The sequence below is a fragment of the Lissotriton vulgaris genome, chromosome 3_1 (genome assembly GCF_964263255.1).
Source record: "Lissotriton vulgaris chromosome 3_1, aLisVul1.2, whole genome shotgun sequence".
Classification (NCBI taxonomy): domain Eukaryota; kingdom Metazoa; phylum Chordata; class Amphibia; order Caudata; family Salamandridae; genus Lissotriton; species Lissotriton vulgaris.
The window spans coordinates 782,999,484-783,013,088 of NC_141689.1; positions in this window are offsets into that span (position 1 = coordinate 782,999,484).

The following is a 13,605-nucleotide window of genomic DNA, read 5'->3' on the forward strand; positions in this document are numbered from 1 at the left end:
AGACATGGCCATATGCAAATCAGCCTTGACCCTGTGCATCATGGGAACAGTCCAGCCCGAACTGCCAAGCCATGTCTTTCCTGGACCGGAATCAAGCATCCTAGGACCAGTTTCTGGCTATCAGCCGTCTTCAGCCAGGATAGCTTGACTCCAGTGGTGTGGAGAGCATGGGACTCACGTCTGAGCATACCCATCCCACTTGGGGTGACAATTGCAAAAACAACAGTTGATGGACAGAATGCAGAACAATGTCATACATTCACCCCAGTACAGAGATCTGAGCCTAAATCCATCTTTTTTTTGCACTCCACACCACCCCAGTTCAGACATGGCCATATGCAAATCAGCCTTGACCCTGTGCCTCATGGGAACAGTCCAGCCCGAACTGCCAAGCCATGTCTTTCCTGGACCGGAATCAAGCATCCTAGGACCGGTTTCTGGCTATCAGCCGTCTTCAGCCAGGATAGCTTGACTCCAGTGGTGTGGAGAGCATGAGACTCATGTCTGAGCATAGCCATCCCACTTTGGGTGACAATTGCAAAAACAACAGTTGATGGACAGAATGCAGAACAATGTCATACATTCATCCTAGTACATAGATCTGGGCCTAAATCCATCGTTTTTTTGTACTCCACACCACCCCAGTTCAGACATGGCCATATGAAAATCAGCCTTGACCCTGTGCCTCATGGGAACAGTCCAGCCCGAACTGCCAAGCCATGTCTTTCCTGGACCGGAATCAAGCATCCTAGGACCGGTTTCTGGCTATCAGCCGTCTTCAGCCAGGATAGCTTGATTCCAGTGGTGTGGAGAGCATGAGACTCACGTCTGAGCATAGCCATCCCACTTGGGGTGACAATTGCAAAAACAACAGTTGATGTGCAGAATGCAGAACAATGTCATACATTCATCCTAGTACATAGATCTGGGCCTAAATCCATCGTTTTTTTGTACTCCACACCACCCCAGTTCAGACAAGGCCATATGAAAATCAGCCTTGACCCTGTGCCTCATGGGAACAGTCCAGCCCGAACTGCCAAGCCATGTCTTTCCTGGACCGGAATCAAGCATCCTAGGACTGGTTTCTGGCTATCAGCCATCTTCAGCCAGGATAGCTTGACTCCAGTGGTGTGGAGAACATGGGACTCACGTCTGAGCATGCCCGTCCCACTTGGGGTGACAATTGCAAAAACAACAGTTGATTGATAGAATGCAGAACAATGTCATACATTCACCCCAGTACAGAGATCTAGGCCTAATTCCATCGTTTTTTTGCACTCCACACCACCCCAGTTCAGACATGGCCATATGCAAATCAGCCTTGACCCTGTGCCTCATGGGAACAGTCCAGCCCGAACTGCCAAGCCATGTCTTTCCTGGACCGGAATCAAGCATCCTAGGACCGGTTTCTGGCTATCAGCCGTCTTCAGCCAGGATAGCTTGACTCCAGTGGTGTGGAGAGCATGAGACTCATGTCTGAGCATAGCCATCCCACTTGGGGTGACAATTGCAAAAACAACAGTTGATGGACAGAATGCAGAACAATGTCATACATTCATCCTAGTACATAGATCTGGGCCTAAATCCATCGTTTTTTTGTACTCCACACCACCCCAGTTCAGACATGGCCATATGAAAATCAGCCTTGACCCTGTGCCTCATGGGAACAGTCCAGCCCGAACTGCCAAGCCATGTCTTTCCTGGACCGGAATCAAGCATCCTAGGACTGGTTTCTGGCTATCAGCCATCTTCAGCCAGGATAGCTTGACTCCAGTGGTGTGGAGAACATGGGACTCACGTCTGAGCATGCCCATCCCACTTGGGGTGACAATTGCAAAAACAACAGTTGATTGATAGAATGCAGAACAATGTCATACATTCACCCCAGTACAGAGATCTAGGCCTAAATCCATCGTTTTTTTGCACTCCACACCACCCCAGTTCAGACATGGCCATATGCAAATCAGCCTTGACCCTGTGCCTCATGGGAACAGTCCAACCCGAACTGCCAAGCCATGTCTTTCCTGGACCGGAATCAAGCATCCTAGGACCGGTTTCTGGCTATCAGCCGTCTTCAGCCAGGATAGCTTGACTACAGTGGTGTGGAGAGCATGAGACTCATGTCTGAGCATAGCCATCCCACTTGGGGTGACAATTGCAAAAACAACAGTTGATGTGCAGAATGCAGAACAATGTTATGCATTCACCCAAGTACAGAGATCTAGGCCTAAATCCATCGTTTTTTTGCACTCCACACCACCCCAGTTCAGACATGGCCATATGCAAATCAGCCTTGACCGGTGCCTCATGGGAACAGGCAGCCCGAACTGCCAAACCATGTCTTTCCTGGACCGGAAACAAGCATCCTAGGACCGGTTTCTGGCTATCAGCCATCTTCAGCCAGGGTAGCTTTACTCCAGAGTTGTGGAGAGCATGGGACTCACGTCTGAGCACACCCATCCCACTTGGGGTGACAATTGCAAAAACAACAGTTGAGGGACAGATGTTCATCAACTGTTGTTTTTGCAATTGTCACGGAGCGAAACGCGTAAGGGAGAGCACTAGCTCTGCACTTTTGCTAAATAAATTTTCCACTACTTTGTAAAGAATGGTGTGATGGCGTCTTAGATTCCAGCTAATTGACCCAATAGAGAAGAGGTCCGTGCCTGCTTTTATCGCCGCTTTGCAAGCGGTCAGGAGTGCTGTTGTTGCTTTTATATTATATGCATGTGCTGGGTGTATGTGTATCTGTGAATTGTACAATACATGAATGATGTAGCACTATGTAGTGCATCCATGATATATGAATGTGCTGGGTGTATGTCTGCATATGAAGAGCACAATACATGGAATACTCTGGGCTTCCTGCTGGGAGACCCAGGCTGAAATGAAAAACATAAGAGAGGAGGTCGAAAAATCAACCCAGACTGACTTGTGTATTGCTGTATTCCTGTTAACTGGGTGGGACAGAATGGAGGAAGGGAGAGCCAGGCTTCTATACATTTCAAAGGGTGCTCTGTGATCCAGAGAGAGGTAATTGGGAAGGGGCATGGGCACATCTTAGGAAGGAGTTGTGGCTGATAAGAGAATCATAAAGAGTAGGGCAGCTTCCCTGGTGTAACCGTATGATAGACATATCACTGTGGCTGACATCAAGGTGTCCCTTCCATGGCCTGTGTTATGGCGCTATCAGATTAGGAGTCACTCCTGCTGTAACAGACTGCTTTCTGGGGGATGAGATAACAGAGGAGAGGACACTTCAAAATTAAACAGACATCCCCACATAAACTTCAAGACTCAGACTCTAAGTCACATTTGGTGTCTGAAAATCGACTATAAGAAGGGGAGCTTGAGACCTCAATAATTGTAAACTGTCAAGCACCCAATTGCGCTGTATGAGAAAGAGAAGCTCTCCAAGACTTCTGCCTGTGACTAATATTGGGGGCCCTGGCCTGCTAGTCTCCCAGCCGGGACATCACCCATAAAATTCAAGACCACCTACCCCTGAGTCAGGTGAATCAGCACCTGCCTGCTTGCCAAGAACAGTGTTCCTTGTGAGGAAGAGGAGAGTGTTGTACAGAGTGATTTCCAGTGGAGAAATCCTGGTGAGTAGATCCCGGAAGCGAGATGTGAGGAGATGGCTGCTGAGCCGATCAGGTTGTTGCTCGTGTGCAGGTAAAAATCAGAGAACCTCTTATGCCACAGGAGGGTTGTAATGATGGCAGCCACTAGGATCAAGCAAGAAGGGTTGTCTGGTTTGAACCGTCAATCAAAGAGCAAGGTCACTGCTGTGATCCTGGTGGGCCTGAGCAATGACTGAGGACCATTACTAGGCTCGTCACACCCCCTATACCTGTGGGAAGAACAAAGGAACTTACTCAGCATCAGAGGAGCATCAAGAACCATCCAGCCACTGCAGTTGCAGCACCACGTGTTAGTTGAGGATAGCCGACCAAAGCCAGTCCGGGCAACATCCAAAAGACTCACAGGAGACAGCCACTACAGTTTTAGCATCCCTTAAGGGGACACGCTCAGATACTCCAGTTGCTACGACCCTGCGGTGGCTGGTGAGGCTAATTTCAAGACTGACGGCCCGTGTGGAGCTTTCAAGATAATGATGTTGCCCTGGAACACTTTTGGCTTTAATTTAGAGTCAGAATGGTTCTCCTGAGACTAGGACTACTAGTGGGGCTTAACCTGAATGTCACCAAATGTTAATGGGGAATAACCACTACCCCTAGCTTGTGGGGAGTGAGACTCAGGGACCCACCTATGAAACACTAGAGCCCTGACCTCAGGGAACTGGGTGTATTGTTTGTGAATGCCAGATATTACGTTGTGGTCCAATATAAATACTCCTTTTTTAATAAAAGCAAGTATATGGCTGGAGAATCAGTTATTTCTGCTACTGCACATATTTTGAGTTGTGAGCCTGTGTTCAGCCCCCCTCTCTCTACCTCTCCCCAAGAAGCTCTGGACTGCTTAACTCACACTATTGCTGAAAGTCAAGTGCTAAAAATGGTACTTGGTCCAGTTGCTGAGGACCCATAGGTCCTCAGCAAGGTCAGGGATTGGAACATCAGGAGTGAAAGGCCTCAACCCCTATGGTTGGGCCCTGTCGCACATGCTTCACCCAGGGCCCTCCGAACAGGGTTCTGACAGTGCTCAATTCCTCTTTAAGACTACAGCTTTGGTAGGAAGTAAAGACAAAGGTAAGTAGTGGACCTAATTCTGGGAACAGCTGTTCCGTCAGTCACTCATTATTCAAAGGTGCTTTGTCTCGGATGCTTGTCTTTTAGGTCTTGCAGGATGCAGCATTAACTGATCACAGTATAAAACTGGTCACTAAAATCAACCCCAACAATTGAACAAATGTACATAAGGTGATGATTCCCTGAGCATTTGATAACCTCCCTCGTGGAAGCCAAATTTACATTCAAGAACAACATGCCTGAAGCTTCCCTTACTGTTTTACACACATCTCTATAACAAGAAACAACAAATAATTTTGGGGGTCTTCTTTCTGTGCACTAGCAAGCATTAGTTAAAAGTTCAATTCATGCAATTTCCAACACAAGCACAGGCATAGAATGTTCAGAAGAGGCTTTTCTACAAAGATGGCACTCACAGTTCTCAACAATGATGCCCTCATTAAAATATAGCAGTCAGAATTAAAAGCCTCAGTCAAACTTTCTCTAAGAAGTCAAAGGTAAAGCCTCATGTACTAAGCGTATGCCCCTCATCGTCTAGCATTTGGAATAGTACTGTATTGCTCCATCTGAGTGAAAAGATCAGGCTCTGAATCCTGCCACCACTCTGATGGAGATCCTCAATATGAAGCAACGCGACTACACACTGTGCAGTATTCATACCATATTTCAAGATGGATGCAGAAACTTCCAAGTCTTCTGTGCATACCCAAATGCCGTGAAAGAATGCACAGTTAGAAGGAGTTACCCCTCAGAAATGCTGCGAGACACTGGTGGTGTCTGGCGACAATAAAACTAATGAAGGGATAAGGCCTGATTTTACACAAACACAATCCTTTCAGTTTGTAATGGCTTTTGGTATGTTTCACAGCATGTTTTATGTCATGATACAGCAACACTCTTCCCACAAACTGATACAGCAACACTCTTCCGTAGGAAATAATGGAGGCAAGGACTGTAAAAAGAACCTCATGAAAGGTAAAAAGGCTGCAAGTGTGGTTCTACTGCATTTGAAAACGTTACTGTTACAGATTTGGTAAAAGGAAATATCTTACCATTTCATACCTATTTCTAATGCCCTGCTTGGGAAGAATCGAGTGTATCTCTTGGGCTTTGTTTTGGTGATTGATTTAGACTCACTCTTTCTACAGAAACGCACCGGGGTGGGGCTTCAACGACTTGACCTGAAAATAAACGCTAAAAAATCTCAGGTTATGCTTATGGGCAGGGCCTCTAGGAGACCTTTTCATAAAATCTTTCTTTGTGGGCAGGAAATGCTTGCACGCGTCTCCTCCTTTCCCTACCTGGGGATCACCTTTGACGAGAAAGGTAGCTGGGGTCCTCATGTTAATAGCAGAGCAACCATGTTGGCTAGGACATCTGCAGCCCTCCATGGGTTTTCTAAAAAACTTGGGGGTAGGCCATTTGCAGCTGTTAGTAAAATATACAAGGCCAAATGTATTTCAGTTGCATCATATGGTGGCTCATTGTGGGGATATAGGGGAGTGGAACCCATACAGATAGTGGAAAACAAATTCTTTAGATCTGTTCTTGGTGTCCCTCAGTCAACCCCGTCCTACACCGTCCATATGGAATTAGGGGAAGGCTACATCTCAGACCTGATCAAAATAGCACCTCTAGTTGCTTGGCTGAGGATGTGGCTTAACACAGAAATTCCCCTAAATCATATAATAATGAGGGACTGTTTGTCCCTAGATAAAGTGCATAACATCAGGTGGTTGACGTATATTAAGGAAAGATTTCTGAGGTTGGGGAGGCCTGAGCTTTATACTGTTATTGACTCTATAACATCTAAAGATATTGATTACACCAAACTTGCAATGAAGGAGCTCCTAACCTTGGAGAGGGAAGAAATAGAGCTGAAAAAACCCAGTGTCAGGGCCAGTTTATTGTTGGCTATACCTAACGGTTCTGATAGTTATCTTAACGTGGTGACTCATCCCTACCACAGGTTTATTTTAACTCGTTTCCGTTTTAATTTGATACATTTTAACTTGGGCTTTTATCCCGTATGGAGTACCCCAGAAAAGGCACCACCCTGTTCCTGCGATCATTTCTCTGAGCAAAATACCATGCACTTTATAATGTTTTGTAGCCATTACAATGAAGCTCGGAGACTGTTCCTTGTACCTATACTTAAGGAAGCAGGATTCATTTTAGTTAGACCTGCTCTTATTTATTTACAACTGTTACAAACTCCCAGGATTATGTTTCACGTGGCTAGTTTCCTGGTGAGAGCTATTAGAAGCAGGAACATTAGATTAAAAAATGTGTCTACCTCCCTTTGTAGTACAGACCTGCACCTAAGTTAGTCTGTTTGTTTGTGATCGTCTTGGTGCAGTAACCATAGAAAGCACTGTAACAGGGTCAGTAGTTGCTAGTAATGAATATTTCGCTGGGGACCTCCTTAGTATTTTTAAGCCTTTTTAAGTCCTCTTTGCACATTAGCACTTTGCACTTTAGCACCTTGCACTTTGTATTTCTCATGCGGATATAAATTGTAACATGATGTATGATGATTTTTAACTTGTTATATTGTAATTGTTTTTAATTGTTCTCAATGTATGTGCTGCTTGTATTAATGTATTATATATTTGCCATTGTCTTTGTATGATATTAAGTTATCGCAATAAAGTATTTTGACTGACTGACTGAGCCAACCTCTCTACACCGTCCAAGCATTCAAGACCACATGTACTGAGAAGTTAAGGTCTATTTTACTAATTTAGCCTTTGATCTTCATTTTAACGGTAGGAAAAATAGGATGTAAGTTTCAACTCTCAGTCTGGTGTTGTGAATGTGAAACGAAAATCCATCTGCAATGAATCAGTGTTTGTATAGTTAATTAGTAAAGGGAAAAGCTACAAGCTGGGACCGCATACAGTACAAACTGCAACACAGTGTTGCCCACACAGAATTGCATTCATTCTAAGCCAAAGTCTTTGGAGACCAGAATCTACAAAATAACTGTTTGTTTTTTGGCCTCATGCGATAAATCAGGTACTTTCTCTGCTTGGGAAACTCAAACTCTGTTAGTCAGCCTACCCACGTGCTGTTATTCATATTTGGAGTTGTGTAGAAGGGCATACTTGTAATCAATATATTTAAGATGGTGTGATTGTGTATTTATTTAACTTGCTTTAACGACCGCACTTTGTTTGGTGAGGTGTGTCTCTGCGTGCACTCCTTATTTCTTTTATCAGCTGGATCTCACAGTTGGTAGTATGACTTGATTCGTAGTGAAAAAAGAGGAATTTGTCAATAAAATATTCCCATCTAGTGTGATTCAATGCCTTGCTTGATAAGCTTAGCACATTCCCTGTTTTATTAAATAATGTTAGTGCTAAGACTTATCCGTTCCACATTTATTAGAAAATCTGAATGTACTAAAATCAAAGTTCCAATGACATGGCTTTATTAAGAAATCAGGAAAGGCTGCGCTGCTCCATGGAATAATGACAGCATTCATCAGTGATAGGAACAATGGTATCAAAAATTCTTGTTCTCCATACCCTGTCTCCATTAACATGTGTGTGGCTCTTCACAGATTTGAGGTAATATACAATAATCCTCACATTTCCCCTTTGTTAGGTGGTTATTAGGATCTCATTGCCAGTTATTTCTATTGGTTTCTCTACCCTTCATTATTAACATTTTTCATTGCATCGAATTTTAACTGCCAACTCATGTATGGAGACTTTCTAAATTTTTATGATTATGTGTGAGCTCTTATGCCTCAAAACATCTTGCTTTTTTGTTTTTCTATAACAACATATTCTGTTCCTCCATATGTAAGAAAGTCACATTGTCATGCATTGAGGAGCAGATGTTCTTGGACAGATTCCTGAAATGTCTACAGAGACTATTGTCAATCCAGTAGAATTCTTGAATACAAGATCCAAGTAGATCAATGGCATCCTCTGCATGGAGCTAGTTATGAACCCCTCACTACAAAAATAATGTAGCTTTGTTTACCATGAAGTCCACCTAGTGACTCATGAGGTCATGTGTGATAAAAGTGGTTTTCTTTGAATAAGATGTACATATTCCCATGATACCTCTTAATGCTCTTCTCCTAGCTCACTTTTACCTTTTTACAGGGAATGGGGATCAAGTTGTATCCACATCTAGGAACCTCTCTTGAAACATGAACTTTATTGCAAATGTTATTATCAAATCATATCTAAACTCCTATTGATCTCTTGTGGGAAAGCCGTTTACACCAGGAAAGATCTTATTAACACTTATGACCGCAATATTTATTTGCATTTTAGGTTTAAGAAAATAGCTGTACGTTGAGACTGATTCCATGCAACTGCAATTTTAATGAATTAAGTTAGTATTCTACTCTGCACTTTAAGGCACCACCCACAATACACCTAATGAAAAATAGTGAAACGGCAATCGAATTAAACCAGAGGTGAAGCTATAAATGCTTTCCCTTTAAATATCATAGTAGTAAGAAACAGATTCCTTGCTCAAGCTATCTGAGAGGGAAAGGCTTTCAATCCTGATATAAATGTTCAGGTAGGGGACATCTGCACTGCCATACGAACTACAGGCCTCAATTACCCTCCAGGTGTGAATGGTTGAGACAAAGAACTTGGAGACTGCTCTATACACTTATTTACATCAGTTCTGGGTAATGAGTTTTACAGTATTTGTAATTGACGATGTTCTGGGCTTTGGTCTCAAGACTTAGAGAATAGCCACAGTCTTTTTTGCTTCAATGGTAACTTTTGCAGTATGTTATGTTATTGTTACGGATATTTCCTGAGCGCAACGGTTACCCCAAGGTGTCCTGGCGCTAGTTACCTATCCTTTCAACTAAAGCAGCAAAGGCAGAGTTACTTATCGAACACCCATGTTTACAGACCCCTCCTGAAGGCTAAAAGATATGTGGCATTTCTAAGGTGGACAGGAAGGTCATTTGTGGCTTTAGCTGCCCCGAAGACAAAGGTTCGGCCTTCCCACGTTGCTTTTTTTTACAGCTGGAACTGTAACTAACTTGGCTCCTAGCGAACGAAGATTTATTTTGGGTATGTTCAATTTAAACTGTTTTTGTAGATAATCAGGCCCTTTTGCTTGAAGTGCTTTAAATATGGTGCAAAGAGATTTGAAGCGCACTAGATTCCTCACTGGGAGCCAATGTAAATTTTGTATCCCTCTGGAGATTGAGTCAAACTTTGGCGTGCCCTTAAGTAGTCTGTCAGCCGCATTTTGCAGCCTTTGGAGTTTGTTTCCTAAAATGTTCTTGAATATTTAAATAGAGACTGTTGCAATAATCCAGCCTTGATAAGACTAGTGCGGTGAGCACTGTTTGCCGACTATCAGATGATAAAAACAGCAATATTTTTTTCACTGTTTTAAGAACATAAGCAGTAGAAGAAGAGACTGCATTTATTTGGTCACCGAGATTAAGTCTGTCATCTACAATTACTCCTAGGTTTTTCACTTTTTTCATGGGTATAGGAAGAGAGCCCATGGAGGACGGCCGCCATTTTGGGTTCCAGAAATTGGCGTAATTCACAAATAGTATAACTTTTGTCTTGCCTGAATTTAGCTTTAAGCAATTTTCCGCCATCCAGCTGCCAACTGATTCCATACAATCCTGGAAAGGTTTATCCAAGCCCACCTCCCTTCCTGGAAGCAGAGACACCACAATTTGGGTGTCATCCGCATAGGAGGTAAAACCAAACCCAAAGGCACTAATGATTGTGGCCAAGGATGTAACATTTACATTGAACAGTGTGGGTCCTTTGCAGGACTCCAAAGGGCAAAGTAAAAGGTTTTGAATGGTGATCACCCAGAGGTACAATTTGTACTCTATCTGGTAAGAAAGATTGTAGGAATTTCCATGATTTTCCTGGATCCCACATCCCTTTAAATGGTCCATTAAAAGATTGTGATGGACCGTATCAGTAGGATCTAGGTTCTAGGCGGCCTTGCCACCTTTATCCACAGTGTTCCTAATATCATCAATGGCCTTGATAAGAGCTGACTCCGTACTATGTCTCTCTCTAAAGCCATATTGGGTGGGATCCAAGGCTTGGGTATCTCGGAGAATGGCACTAAGTTGTACATTTCTAGCTTTTTCTATCATTATTGTTGTTATTGGGAGCCGCAAAATTGAATGAAAGCGTTTTGGATCCTTGGGGTCCAGGCTGGGCTTTTTTAGAAATGGTCAAATTGAGGCCACCTTCCAGAGGTTTGGAAAATGTCCTGTTTCAATCATAGCATTAAAAATAGGCGTAAATGCAAGGGTAACTGGTTCCACGGATAGTTTGCCCACTGCAACCGGGTATGGGTCATAAGGTGACCTTGAATTTGCTGCCACAAGCATGCTACGACTATTGTCCATGGCTAATGGCTCAAAGTTGTCAAGGATATAGGGGGACACTTTAAAGAGCTTATGTTCCTCTTTTACCATGGCCCTCCCAGCTGCACTTGGACCATTGAACACCGAAAAAAAGACCTACACTTTATTCAGGAAGAATTTGGCGATATCTTCACAAAGCTCCTGACTAGACTGAACTTTAACTGGGTGTGGTGATGCCAAGCTAGAATCTGTTCTAAAAAGTTGTTTTGCCAAGTTTTTTGCCAAACTAATTCGGTTAGCGTAGAACTTTTGTTTGGCAGTAAACAGGAGAGGTTTATAGCTCAGAAGGCTATTTTTATAAACCTTCTTCTCCGTTTCCTTTATTCTTTCCTCCAGCTACACTCATGATGCTTACTCTTGAATATTTTATTTCTCAGTTCTTCCATACACCATGGAGCAGAGGGGAGTGTTGCTTTGGGGAAGATGGTTTTAACTGAGCTAGTTTGCCACATGCTCTCTCCAACCTTTTGATATATGCAATGGTCCCTTCCTCCAAACCGAAAGGCATTTGGTCCACCGTTGATGTAAGGAGTTCCTGTAGAGCATTCACTTCATTCCATGCTCTGAATTCTATCTGCCTCCTGATGCGTGCCACACTTGTGTGCTGGTCCTTGAGGGCTAGCTCAAACTGAACAGCAGCATGATCTGTTCAGACGAGAGGCAGTACTCCAGTGAACTGGAGACCTGGCTGGTTCATAAAAATACCCTCCAGGGTATGTCCAGCCACATGAGTAGGGCCAAAAACATCCTGCCAAAGGTCCACGGTCTTCATCATATTGATGTGGATCGCTGCGTCAGGTTCGGTGGGAGCCTACAGGTAGTAATTGAAATCCCCTATAATGGGGTAAGCATCCTTGCAAATGCTATCTTCCAGCAAATTTCCAATGGACATAATAAATGGGTTCCTAGCTCCTGGTGGTCTATATAGTAAAATACCTTTAAAGGTATGATGATGGAATAGGCTAAGGTTAAAGGACAACGCCTCACAAGCTAAGTTTGAGGCAGAGCGGAAAACCGCCTTCATTGACCTTGGGTAAATGACTGCCAGTCCTCCCCCTTTCTTATACATTTTCTTTTTCTGTGCTAAATTTCCCTTCTCAAAATTATAAAATGCTGATTTGATAGTTTAAAGCAGATATAACAGAAGTGACATAGTTATCCAATTACAACAGCTCATCAATTTAGCTAATCTGTGAGTTGAATATTTACAGTATGTTTCAGTTTTGCTTTTTGTTGTCTGTGGTCCATGTCCACAATCACAAATCTGATCTCAGCTTCACTGAGGCTAAGCCCATTAGCACCCATCCAAGTCTAGATTTATCTTAAAGCTTTTTCTATTAAGCTCAATTTTGTCTCAGCATCACTGGATAGCAGGAATATAACTTGAGTGTTGTCTACATAGTTATGGAAAAACTCCCAGAGGTTATGCAATAAATGCACACACACAATAAACAAAATATGTGAAAATGCTGACCACTACTGGTGAACCACATACAAGATGGATTACTACTATGCTTCCATCTCTCCCAATCTTTACCTTGGCTTTCTTCTGATTTGGGAAATAAGAGAACTGTTTTCCTGATATTCAAGACACACTCACCACTGTTTTCAGACATTTGACCCTGATATTGATCAATGGTGTAAAATGCGATTGAAAGGTCTATGATAAAGAGAGCAGCTGCATTTTTTCTTTCTATGATAGTAGGCAAATAGCCGTCACATCCAGCCATGTATTTGCAGTCCTTCTGTTGGGCTGAAATCCAGATAACCAGGCACACAGCAGTTTATTAGTTTTTCAATGCTCTTGCAATTGGTTGGTGGACACTTTCCCCTTATCTTTAGTAAAAGGTTGCCAAGGCCTTCATTACGTTTTTGAAAATATCTCAAGTATGGAAAAAATCATAAATGATATCAGTTAGAATAGCACTTAACTCTTCCATATACACTTTGTTCAGCCTAGATGCCTAAGTGTCACAAGGAAGGGGTTTTATTGTTTTCTAATTTCTCAGCGCTGTTAGGACCTGTTTTAAAACAATCAAAGTACCTAAACCTGAGATTAATCAATGGCTGTCCTATGTTATTAAATTGTAAAGGGAGTTCCACAAAGTCAGAACAAAAGATGTTACCACACTAACATCATATATACAATAAATGATCAATAAAATACAAGAAACCAGGATTTTGTGTTGTCTGAAAATTATTATTTGATTTCAAGGCAGAAAAATATACTTATGTACAAAAAAGATGAGCATTCATATAGGATAGGGTACATACATGGATATTACTTGGATATTAAAGATATTGGTTATTTCTCCTTTGACATATCCAAATATTGAGTCCAGACTGCTAAAGCACAATAATTCATTGATTTCAACTTAAAATCAGAAGAAAATCAAAAGATGACATAAACCAAAAAGTGCAGAGTTGGACTAAACAAGTCGACGTTTCGGTCTTTTTTGAAGTTTTCATAAGACCATCATCAGGACAAAACTAGTT